Below are 13182 nucleotides of genomic sequence, written 5' to 3'. Positions count from 1 at the left end.
TGTACCAGAACCTAAACCTCTCCCTTCTGCAAATGCATTTACACAGGTGCTCACTCAATCACTTCCCAAACTAGTTTCAGCTTCTTCAGACTTGAAAGAGATAAAAGGTCAGAATAAAGCTACATTTGCCAGCAAAGCATATCTGCTTTTTTTCCCCACACCTCAACACCACACACTGATTAAAGGGCTTTTAATGACTGTGAAGGAAAGCAGACTCCCTGCAGCTGCACAGCAGCTGGAACCACTTGTGTTATTTAGCAGAGAAAGGTCTGACCCCACAAGTGAAAATGAGTTTGGTGGTCACTCCTTCTAGTCCCCATCATAAGCACACTGAAAAATTTAGCCTGGCTCTTTCTGAAATGGTAGGCTCTACTGAAGCAGCTGCCCTGAAACAGGAATAGCAAGTTTGGATTGAGGAGCACTAACCTTGTGGAAGTAACTGACTGTGGAAGTACTCACAAGAAATGGAAGAGGCAGGGTGTGGCAGTTCTGGATTAAGGTGTATTGGCAGAACTGCATTTCAGGAAAGAGGTGCAGAAGATCCAGAATGTGAGAAGTTGGCAGAACTCTGTGGGGACAAAGACTGAAAAAGATGGAGATGTGAGACATGATGAGGCCAGAAGTGAGGTGCCTTGGTAGAATTGCATACCTGTCGCCCCCACTAACAGCAGGGATTACTGCATAATAAGACTGAAGAAAAAAAAGAGCTTGAGGAAAGAAGCCTGCACACAGCATGTCTCAAGCCAGCGTTACATGCCTGTGACTGTCATGGGCATTAAACTTCAAAGTTGAGGCGGGGAGGGGGCAGGTGTAGTTTAATTATTTTATTTAAAAGAAAGGTGCACATTCCTCAGTCACTGCTCATAGAGAAGAGGTTTTTGGAGGTTTGTTGTTTTGTTTTTTTTTTTTTTTAATTCAAAAAGGGGATTTGCCCCATCCATACACATGGGCTTCTCTTATGGACTGTAGAAACCTTGTGTTCTGGGCTTAAAAAAAGAACCTAGTTTTGTGTTACCACTAAACATGGACAGTCATGAATACATATTACTTTAATGTACTTTAAGTATTATATCCATGATATACCAAACACTGATATACAAGCAAGGGAAGACTACACAGAATGGAGAGTTTCTGAAGAGATGTATTAGAATGATGCAATCAGCATTGCCGACCCCAAGTGGTCAAAAAACTCATGCAAATTTTTTTAAATCTCGTTTTAGCTGGTAAGTTTTAGGCTCCTTTTATTTGCCTTCTGGCTTTTAATAGAGCTGAGCAAAACCTTTTCAGTGAATAAGTGGTTTGCCTGAGGTGGAAAAGGCTTTTTTAAAAATGTCACACACAATTTTTGGATGTGTTCAACCCAAATTGAGTTTTCCCCTTCCCCCCAAACCCAATTTTTCAAGACTTCCAGCAAACCTCTTGGCGCTGCCTCTCAGGGTGACCGCCATTAGCAACTGACCCCAGGCCTGCCCTCAGACCACTGGTGAAACCTAAGATCATCAAGAAGAGAACCAAGAAGTTCATCCGCCATCAATCAGATCACTGTCAAGATCAAACGCAACTGGTGTAAGCCAAGAGGTATCGATAACAGAGCTCGCAGGAGGCTCAAAGGGCAAATCTTGATGCCCAACATTGGTTATGGTAGCAATAGAAAGATGAAACACATGCTGCCCACCGGATTCAAAAAGTTTCTAGTCGACGTCAAAGAACTTGAGGTGCTGCTGATGAGTAACAAGTCTTATTGTGCAGAGATTGCTCACAATGTTTCCTCCAAGAACCGCAAGGTATTTGTAGAGCGAGCAGCTCAGCTTGCTATCAAGATCACCAATCCAAATGCCAAACAGACAAAGTTAGTTATTTGTGTAGTTTAAGTGTAGGGTTCATGTTTTCAAGCTTTCATCTGTAACCATAAGGGCAAGGAACTTTTTTTTTAAATGAAAAATTCTCATGTAATTTCATCACTTCAGGATGTAGGACCTTAAGGAAACACACCCCAAATATCATGACACAATCAAGTCACATGAGCTGGCCACAATAGGTCTGCTTCCACAAGGATGGTCAGTGGGAGCCCTATTGCTTGGCCATATAATATTGCAGTGTCCCATTTAAGAAAAATAGGGCACTCACCTAGTATGTGGGAGACAAGTCCCTGCTCCAATGACTATTTATCTTATACAAAAGTAGAAGGGGAGATATTGAGAAAGTCTCACACAAGAATATCCCATAGCCTGGTGGATAGGGCACTCTCCTGTAATGTGGGAGACAAGTTCAAAATTGCTTTGCTTCAGGCAGAGATGAACTCAGGTTTCCACATGTTTGGTGAGTGCCTCCACCACCGGGTTAAAGGTGGCTGCCTCCACCCCATTTGAACATTTTGTTAATCTAGTCCTCCAAAATGAGAGATTTCATTTTTGACAAAATCGATTTTGGACAAGTCTGATCAGGACAAAGTTTCTTTTTGACTCTACTCAAAAACTTGATTTTTTTAATTCACTAGAAGTTTCAGTTCTGGTTCAACCTTTGATTTCTTTTTCCTTGGCATTGTCACAAGCCAAAAAGCTACTGACCTGAGCAGTATTTGAACTGGTGACCTAGAAAGAATACAAGTACCAGAGTCAAAGATGTTATGGGGACTGGGTCTTCCTGAAGGATCTGTATTTACCACATTGATGCACAGGACTATCTTCACAAAGAGAAAGAATTCAAGAGAAATTCTTAGAATCTGATCTTTACTTCCACAAGCTCTGCTATTGATTTAGAGGAGACAAGGACCAGACTCTTACACAGATTAGGAATTACTGTAATATCTAAATTCCAAAGCAGATTTTTGATTTACAGTCTACATGCACAATTCCTTCATCACAATCCATATGGAAGATGATGGAAGATGTCAAGGTACTGGATAAGAAGACATCCAATTTAAACTAAACTAGCAATTGTGCAGTTTAATAGGATAGAATACTATTTTTAAAACACTTCAATATCTGGCAATTACAACACCTGTATTTTTATAAGTCATTTCAGTTTTATACAGCTAATCAAATGGTTTGTTTGGCTAAACATCCCCTAAAATCATAAGACCAGAATGGGAGGTATACTATTGAACTGCAACTATGAACATAATATTGAATGTTGAAATAGATAGCTCTGCTTAGCTTGTACTGTACATCAGTTAATACATAACACACTTCCGGGTCCTCTGCCCTAGGAATCAGCAACTTCAAGGCAAAAACTGGCAACACAACTATGCTGTTGAATAGCTATGGTGGTGAGAGAGTAGCTGGGGAGAAGATAATTGAATACTAACTCATACAGTACGGAAAACATGTATTAAAAATGCTCCTGAAAGGAAGATTTTGGCTGCACTAACTTTAGCTGAGGTTGTATGGGTAGTCTGGGAAGTAGTCATGCACCCCACCCCTTCCCCCCACCCCCAAGGATTTAACTTCACTCATTTAAAATGAGCAGTATTTTAACATTACTTGAATGAAAGTGCAACAGATATTCAGGCCATCAGATGTTTGCACTGACCCCCAAATACAAGAAATGCAAGTCTAACCCACAAATAAAGAAAGGTTAAACATACTAAGGGACCAACATACCTTTTACGGTGTGGGGTTCCCCCCAGTATTAATTTTCCTATTATAAATGCTGGAGGAAAACAAGAAATCCAGATGCTCACCTACAGTCAAGGCATGAAATTCAGGTCCCACTGAATTCCATGGAAAAAACTCCTATGGACTTCAATAAGATGAGAACGGCATCCTGAAAGTTTTATTGTTTTTAATAAAATAATTCAAATCTGTTTGGTTTAGAGAGTCCTCTGCTTGTTCAGCATAATTCAAGAATTAAGCCATACACATAATGTCATATGACCTATGTTATGCAAGTCAGTCTTCCCAATGTAGTTGTATCCCATATTATAGTAAATTATATTGGTACCTGGGTTGTCCCCCGAGCCACCAAAACAATCACATTAGATGCTTGTTGCCATTAGATGGTTAAAAGACAGCTATTGTACTATAATGGGATGCATCTTCCTTAAACAGAAGGGTTTCAGGGATTTAAAGCCACTAGGATGGGATAAGCAATAGAATGTACCTCCAGCTGAAGAAATCTTGAACAGTGTCACAGATGTGTACACAGATTCTCATGTTTATGAGAATGTTTAAATTGGAGGTTGTTCCTCATATTCTTTGCAATCTGCAAGGCATCCTAATATTAGTGTTAGAAGTTAGTTTTCTTGAACTTTGGTATAAAGTCAAAATATTGCCCTTTTCCACACCTCTCCATTGTATATCAATTAAAAGGCACCTCTGTCCATTGTTAAGTTCTATCCATATTCCATATGCAACATATTTAGCCCTAAAAACAGCCAAAGTAGCACAGTGTCTTAGAGCTATTTTTCTAGAGCCAGCTCTAAATTGGCAGTCCTAGTCAAACACAGATAAGCTTCTCTATTTGTGAGCTTAAGTACAGTATGTTCATCTTGCCCATTTTGCCTTTAATGCCAAAAATAACTTTAATTTTAATTTCCTGAAGTGTTAGAAGATGCAAGTGAACATAACTGAATTTAACTATATAATCCAGATGTCTTTCCTCCTTCCTTCCCCCCCCCCATATATTCTGTAGGCCCCATGAAAATTGTTATGGTTATTGCCATTGCTGGAGAAAGAAAAGCCATAAAAACCACCACCAGCATTTATTCTCTATCATCTTTTTCCATAAGGAGCGTCATTTTGCCAACATTCTACTAATGATTTTAATTGTGCTCTCCCAGAATAGTCTATTGAGAAATGCAAGACCTTCTTTTTGCCTTCATTCTGTCTGTCATTTAGGAGTATAGAAATAGCTTAATTTCCAAATTAAATAGAGGCTGTAATCTCGGAAACGTGAATGCGATATACACACCACACGGCACCATTTGGAAAAAAACTTACCCAAATTTGGGTAAGGCATTCCTTTAAGAGTCCACTCATTCCATATCCAAGAAGGTTATGTTTTCACCAGTTATTCTGATCTGTAATTTTTAAAAAATTATGTTCTATTATTTAAGTGATATGCTAGCAATAAGTTATTCTCTTTAATTTCTATAGGTTCCTGGGGTTTGGTTAACTCCATAGACTGAAGTTATTTGACACCACCATCTCCCACATGCTTTATGAGGTCACTCTTTTCCCCAAGAGTCGTAAGGTTGTGCACCTAGGGAAGGCACAAATGTGCCAACTGTGGAGTGCCTGTAACTCCAGAGGAAAGCCCTGCTACAATATAGCTTAGGTGTTCCACAGAGGAAGCACTTACCCCTAGTGGGCCTTCTTGGCAGTACTCCGAGCAGGTCAGAGCTATGAAGGCTTAGAAGCCCTAAAGTGACATTAAAATTATTGCATTCATGTAGTAAAGCTTTCAGTGCCATATTATATATACAAAAATGGTGGCTGCATTAACTCTGGCCTTGTCTAGATTAGAAGATTTAGACACGCAATGTTGTACCTTCTCACATGCCTTGTGTCTCAACATAAGAGTTGCAACTGGATCATGCCATAAGTCATGCCAAGCACTCTGGGGCATGCCTAGAATGAACCATGACTGACAGACTGAATCATATCAACTCAAACACATCACTGCCCATGGAGTTCAATGTTGTAATACAGAAAAACAATCCATGGAAAGCTGTTCTTAAAGAGACAACTCTCCATTCTGCAAAGAGGAGAGCCATGCCAAAGGAGGTGATCAAGAGCCCTATGAGGCAAAGCTGGTTACCATGGAAGACTTTCCTAGTGAAGACTGTGGATGTTTTGAGAGTTAGACCTGTCCTCTTACAATCCCCTGTGCATCAGCAAAGTATACCAGAAGGCCAAGCAGAATCACCCTGGAAGCATTGTCATTTGGGGCAGTGCTGAATGCATGCCCACAAAGCACTACCAGTAATATAATGGAGTACAGCACTAGGGTGAATGCAAACTAACAGCAAGTCCACTAAGCGTGTGTGTGTGTGTGTGTGTGTGTGTGTGTGTGTGTGTGTGTGTGTGTGTGTGAACACTTTGTTTGGATGCACTGACTCATGCCAGCAACAGCTGAGACAACTAAATAAAGGTAGGTACAACTGAGCTATCAAGGGTCTCCTCCACAGGTCTTACTGCACATTTCCAGGTGACCTGGCCAATAGTCTTACAGCTCTGGCAGAAGCCATAATGCCACAGCAGGGCCCCAGTGGAGCAAATGGAGGGGCAACTGTTGCCATGTCACTCCACATATCTAAGGAATATTTTTCCTAGAGCTCCTAGACTCATGGACATTAGAGCCAGAAGGGACAATTGTGATCTAGTCTTACCTCCTGCACATTGCAGGCCACAGAAACTCACCCACACCTGAAATAGACCCTAACCTCTGGCTCAGTTACTGAAGTTCTCAACTCATGGTTTAAAAAGACTTCAAGTTACAGAGAATCCACCATTTATGCTAGTTTTAACCTGCAAGTTACTTGTGCCCCATGCTGCTGAGGAAGGTGAAAAAACCCCAGTGTCTCTGCCAGTCTGACTTGGGGGAAAATTCCTTCCCAACCCCAGATCGGAAGATCCCACCCCCTCCAAACTCCACAGCCTTCCAAGTTCCATTCTCCTTAAGAAGGCTATTCTCTGTAAATGCCATTAGGTTAATAAGCAACCGGCAAAGAAGTATTACAATGGAAACTGGAACACAGCCTTGATAAGTCACTACTGCCAACATAAGAAATAAGGCTACAAGATTTAAATCCCAGGAAGGTTGATGCTGCCCATCTGCATTCAGTTTATAGATCTCTAAAGGCTGACTGTCTCCTCTGAGAGACCAATGCACAACAAAAAGCCCAGTCTGCTCTTTGTGAGCATTAAAGAGTCTGTTGCACTTTTCATATATTTACCTCTCTGTCATCCTTAACTCAAGTTTCTCCTTAGGTTCCCTTCACCTGCCAGTCATCTTCCAGCCCAGAGTTCACTGTGTTTCAATGGTTCTTTATGGATATAAAAGTTTGAAGTTATTTAAGATTTTTACAGGGTGAAAGCAATTTTACACCACCCACACATACCTCTCGATCTGTCCTCCCTCCACCAAAACTTGGAAGAACAAATGGAATTTTAAGGCTTGTGTTTTTGTTTTGTTAAAGAGGAACTCAATGTTCTTTATAGGGAATATAGGAATCTCCATATCAAATTAGACCAGCAACCACCAGTCTAGTATCCTGGCTCTCACTAAGCACCCAGATCTAGCCACTAACAAAAATGCAAGAAATTCTATAGTGAGTAGTTCTGAAGCAACCTGTCCACAGGAAAAGCTCTTGACTTCAATGTACTGTGCCAGTGAGATGCACAAGCCAATCATGTATCGTGTGGACAGGTATTTCCTTTTATGTGTTTTAAAATTGGACCTGCATGACAGGTAGATCTTTCAAGACTACAGTCTTTGTTTTAAGAAGTGTAGTGAGGGTGTAAATTGTCAGAATGGCATCCTAAAAATGTTAAGATAAGGTGCACAGTTTTAAAAAGTCTTACAGTTAACTATATGGGTAAAATAAACACTTATTTTTATATACACACAGTACACACCCATGAACACAGGAGGTACACACTGATATCTTCCAACATATATCATCATGGAGCCAAGTTCTGGATGTTTCGTTAATTGCGTCAGGTGGATTTTGGACTTCTTTAGCAGGGTTGGTTACATTGACCCAGAGATGCTTGTATTATTTTAACTAGATGTATAAGGCATGGTTTAAAAACGGAACAAAAATAATCCTGTTAGCCAAAGAAATAAAGGCAGCCTGGAATTTAGAGCAAGAGGAAGAAAAAATCAGGACACATGAAAGAAACTCATTTCCACTCAAAGCAGGATTGTTTTTCAAGTCTCCAAGGGACGCCTTGCTTTAATAATCCTACTATATTTGGCTGTTGTGTTAGGTTGATTTTATCTTCTTTCCCTCATACCTATTTAAGTCAAATGCTCCTATCACTTCCAGGGTGTAACCAAGCACAGTTTTTGCCCTTTTTGTGTGAATTTAATGTTGATGAAAATTTGGTGGGTGCAGAGCACCCACCGGCAGCTCCACGCCCCGCCCCAGCTCACCTCCGCTCCGCCTCCTCCCCAGAACTCACCGCCCTGCTCTGCTCCACCCCCCACGGGAAGCTGGGGCAGGCTGAGAAGCAGGCCACGGCTTCCTGCTCAGACCCAGGGAGGCGGAGGTGAGCTGTCCACACCACAGCAGGTAACCAAGGGTAGGGGGCACGCAGGGGAACCACTCCCTGCCCCAGCTCACCTCCGGCACCCTTGGCCTGAGCAGGAAGCCGCCGCCTGCTTCTCAGCCCTTCCAGGCTTCCTGCCGAACAGCTGATTCGCGGAAAGCTGGGGGAGGGGGCGGAGAAGTAGAGCAGGGCGGGGCATTATGGGGAGGAAGTGGAGTAGAGGTGAGGTGAGCTGTGGCCAGGCGCAGGGCAGGGAGCTGCTGGTGGGTGCTCTGCACCCACCAAATTTTCCCTGTGGGGGCTCCAGCCCCAGAGCACCCAAGGAGTTGGTGCTTAAGGCGCCACTTTTGAGGTGATCAGTGGGGGAAGCAGCTGCTCCCCCCCCAGCTATGCTCCCCTGCCCCTAGGAGCCAGAGTGACCTGCCAGATGCTTCCTGGGAGCTGCCCCATGTAAGCATCTCCGGGACTTCCCACCTCGACCCCCGGCAGGTGCCTCTGGCTCTTAGGGGTGGGGTGGGCACCCACTATGGTGGCCCATGAGACCCTCCTGCCCAGTTCTGGGGGCAGGCAGGGGACAGGAGATGGGGTGGATGGGGCGGGGTCCTGGGGGCAGGCAACGACCCCCTGGTGGGGCAAGGAGGGAACCCATTGTTAAGATTTTGGCAGCTCATCACTGGTCCCACCCTGCCACTCATGGCAGCCTAGAAGCTGTGGGTTTCCCCCCGGCCTTGCAGCTCCCAGCCACCTGCAGGCAGAGGTCACGGTGGTCTTTGGAAGTCATGGATTCTGTGACCTCTGATAAAATCAGCACCTTACTTATCAGATATCAGTACAAGCTGCTTCAGGAGAAGTAGCAGGAAAACCCATAATAAGCAGTTCTAGAATAACTTGACTAGGAGGAAGTTCCTTCCTAACCCATCTCAGATTTGCTTGCATCCTGAAACATGGGGGTTCAGATCCCATCAACAGTTTAAGTCTACGTAATGTAACTATCTGTTCTCGTCTGCCATAAGCATCCAGGCATTTCTGAATGTGATTACAAACATTGCTTAGCTGCGAATACGTAATTTAGAAACACAATAAATTTTAGTTAACTTTGTCATAAACAAATTAAAGGGATCCTGGCTGGGAAATGGCAGGAAATAAAGTTCTCAGTTACTGGGCACTAACTCCACAAATCAGAGGGTGGGGTTTTTGGTAGGGGAGGAAAAGCAGAAACCAAGCTAAGGTTGCACTTACTTCCAAAGTAGCATAAGGTCTGTAATCTCAATACGTGACTCCTAGTGGATTACACTAGTATGTGACCTTGTTCTGACCTATTCAAACCCAACCCTTTTATGGTTAGGAAGCAAAACCTTGAATTTAGTCAACCAATTTACTAAAAATTAGAGGGTGGAGGGAAGGAATGGGGATAATTATCTTTAATAGATTTCCATATCTACTAATGTTAATTTAAATGAAAGCAGTTTGTTGCACGATGAGAAAATGCTGTTGTTCTGTCATTCTTTTTTCTGAGCTCTTTTCACAAAAAGTTTCAGGGTCTTGTTACGCAAATAGCATGGCAGAACAAGCCAAAAGAATCCTGACAGAGAGATTGAAGGTTAGTTCTATTAACATGAAAAAATTTTGTTTCACCAATGAAGTGACAAGGGTATTTCCAGAACTTAAGTGAAAGGAATGCTTATGGGATATTTCTGAAGGAAAACCTCATATGTAAACATGCTACATGGAATGCCAGCAAGCCATTAACATGGCCACTGCAGTAAACCCATCAGAAGAGGAAAAAACATATAGCTATTAAAGAATTGTGGGGAAGGGGTGGAAATGTTCCCCCCAAAAGAAGATCCATACTACCTATCGAGACATTAGAGAAAACTCCTCTCAGTTCTTAGTACTTATTCCCCCAATACAAGGCAAAATTCACTTTTGCCACACCTGCTTAGTGCCTATACCCCTGCAAAGACTGAACAGGGTTTTAAAAAGTGACTTAAATGTGAACATGAACAATTCATCTGTATACTTGCGTATTTCTTTCCGAGTACAAAAGTTATGGACTGGCTTTTGGCTTAAGTGGACAGATTTTTCACGATAATTTTGTACTGCAGAACTGTTTTAGTGCTTGTTTATTTTAATCAAAAGGGAGGCTGCAAAGTTACAATGAAGTGTTTTCACACTCCTGGCTAGGAACTGCAGGCAACTGATGCAGATTACCTGCTTCTAGAGACAGGCACTGCAGTTTACATTTTTCATTCTTAGGGGGGAAGTCAAATTTGCAGACATTTATTTCCAGCTGTATACGACATTTCACCTCCAATGCACATAACAAAGCCTCCAACTTTATCAAATCACCAGTACTCAGCTGCTTGCAGACTCTCACTGGAACACTGAACTGTTCGGGGCTGATACTAAAATCACCACATCAGTAACAGAATTAAACATAAGGGTGATGTGCACCTCTTTTCACATTGCCGACTACCTCAGGTCCAAATTCTGTCTTCCAACACATATACAAAAGTCTCCAGATCAACTTTCCTCCAGTTGCGCTCACAGGTTTCAGAAGCATTTTGCAAACATCAAGGTACAATCCACATGCATGTCCCTTCTGGCTATTAAGCTAGCGTGCACATACGAGATCTATTTTTTGTAATCTGTCTTCCTGAATCAGGGTACAGTATTAGGGTCTCTTAAAATGAGACAGAGACCTTTGCAGAATAAATCCTTGCCAATTCTTTGTCAAGATTACTGGTGGGGGTGGGGGGCTCTCTCTCCCCCTCCAATGGCAAAACAGCTGTGGTTTTATCTAGATTCCTCAGATTTTCTGGATCTCTTTCAGTCTGGTTCAAGACCTGGCTGTGGTACAGAAACATCCCCTCTCACTAGTCCGCACCCTTCTTCTGGCAACGGGCACAGATCAAACATCCATTTTTAAAAGGGCTATCAGCTCTTGAGTTTAATGTTTTTATGAGACATTTGCAGACTGAAATAGGAGTTATATGTGAGCAGATGTTTTCGCAGAGAGAGACACCCCCCAGGAGGGCTATGTTGAATTGTTCTGTTCAGGGTACAGCATGTTCCTGTTGTATGCGTTTGGTGTGCATATGAGGCTGCCTGGGCCAGAGTGAGGTTATTTGGTGAATATGGAGGAGAGGTCCCATGACATTTCCTTTCTAGCCAATGGGCAGTGTATTGTCTGCATTGGCAGGTCCTGAGAGGAGGGCATGGATGAAGCTCCATCCAGAAAGTATGCTGGTGGGAAATATGCAGAAGAAATGACAAGGTTTATCATCTGTTGCATGCATGATGGTGCGGAAAGAGGTAGACGGATTGCTTAGTGATCTGGGGCAGGTGTCCTGTTAGATGAAGTAGCAGCAGTGACAAAACTCCTTTTCTGTATACAACTGGAGTAGAAGACTGCAGCCTCTCCTTTCAAGATACAGGCTTCTCTAGTCATTGAGGTCTGTGGATTCCTACAATTTCCTGAAATGGTGCTACAGCAGATGACTATTTGGAAACTGAAACTACTGCAAAACATGGCGGCCCACTTGCTTTGTGGTGCTTCTACAGTCTTTTCTGGCTTCCATTTAGTTTCCTGTGGCTAAAAAAACACCCACCACACTATATTGATGGTGACTTACAGTATAATACACCACGTGGTTTGGAGTTCCCACTATCTTAGGTGATTGTGCTGACACCCTCCAGATTTAAAGAGGGGAGGGACCCTTCGCTCTAGAACTCCCTCTTTGTCAATCCAGCACATCTCTCATTTGGCAGCCCTCAAGGGATTTGCCTGAAGGGATACTGAGAAAAGGGGTCTGACTTCTTTCCTTTGGGGGAGGGTGTGCAGTTTAAGTATGGTCAATACTAAATCAAATTGCTTTCATACTGTATAGATACTAAAAAATGTGCAAATAATGCATTTAAAACTCAATAAAAAAAGACATTGACCAGATTAAAAAAAAATAATGTCTGCACATAGAGGCCTTGTCTACACTAGGCAATTTGAAAAGAAAAGTCCTGTTACCACCATTGATTTGGCCCCACCCATGGTGGTACTAGTGTAGACAAGGTATTAGCAGACTGATAAGGATTAGACTACACAGAGCTAGACAGGACAGTGTTTCAAATGCCTGGTGTAATACAATGGGCTGCTTGGAGCCCTGTCTAAACTAGTGCTCACATTGTTACTATCATCTACAGAGCTCGGCCACTGCTAGAAAGTGGCAAATTTTATAACAAGAACCCTAGTGCAGATGCAGTCCAACTTTAACTAGACTATAGCAGCACTCAGTATGCCCTCATCCACAAAAAAAACTGTCTGGTGCTGATCAAACACTGCCTAGAAGTCAGTGTGATCAGGAGTCACTTGTGTAAACTAGCCATTGTGTCTCAAGATGTTAAAAGATCCATAGAAGATGGGAAATGAAAGGATTGCCTTGTAGCTAAAATATGGGTTTATGTGACAGAAGGGTTAAGAGCTGCGTCACAGCTATGATGCAGACATGCTGTATGACCTTGCAGAAGTAACTTCATTCTATGCCTGAGATTTTCTATTTGTAAGCTAGGAATAAACACTTATCTGGGGCACTGACGTATAGCCCTGCATGGGACTAGCGTAGCGTAGAGCCCTGCAGTGGGACAGGGATCCTGTGGTCCCACAGTACCCACTGCCATAACAGCAGGAATGGGATAAAAGAATAGTCACACACAGGGCTCTACTTGAAGCTTAAAGAACTGCACAGTGAGTGGAGAGATCCCCATCTGCAAAACACTACAGAAATGCAAACGATCGTAAAGTTTGTATATGGCAATATTTACTTGCAGTCCTGATTTTTTGTTTTAAAATTCCACTCCTATACTACCAAATACAGAACACCATAAGTGACAGAAAGTCAGATGAATTTTCTCTTAGAACATTAACCTTCTACTATTTTTACAATGGGGGAAAACTCCAGAGAACAAAGCACAT

General features: G+C 42.5%; 1 protein-coding gene and 1 pseudogene across 8 annotated transcripts in view; one reads left to right on the top strand and one right to left on the bottom strand.

Annotated features, from left to right (window-relative positions):
* The window catches only part of SMOC1 (SPARC related modular calcium binding 1), a 181570-nt gene that overhangs the window by 130007 nt on the left and 38381 nt on the right, over positions 1 to 13182 (bottom strand). Inside the window, exon 1 of one of the 8 annotated variants that reach the window (XM_073348490.2) lies at positions 6899 to 7566. The exons of the other annotated variants lie outside the window; for them this stretch is intronic. The gene's annotated coding sequence lies outside the window, so the exon portion shown is untranslated. Of the gene's footprint in view, positions 1 to 6898; positions 7567 to 13182 lie in introns of those variants that run through there. 8 annotated transcript variants of the gene reach the window in all.
* LOC140912206 (large ribosomal subunit protein eL32 pseudogene) lies at positions 1075 to 1871 on the top strand (annotated as a pseudogene).

The sequence above is a fragment of the Lepidochelys kempii genome, chromosome 6 (genome assembly GCF_965140285.1).
Source record: "Lepidochelys kempii isolate rLepKem1 chromosome 6, rLepKem1.hap1, whole genome shotgun sequence".
Classification (NCBI taxonomy): Eukaryota; Metazoa; Chordata; order Testudines; family Cheloniidae; genus Lepidochelys; species Lepidochelys kempii.
The sequence above is the reverse complement of the archived record's forward strand: the minus strand, read 5'-3'. Positions and strand labels throughout refer to the sequence as shown.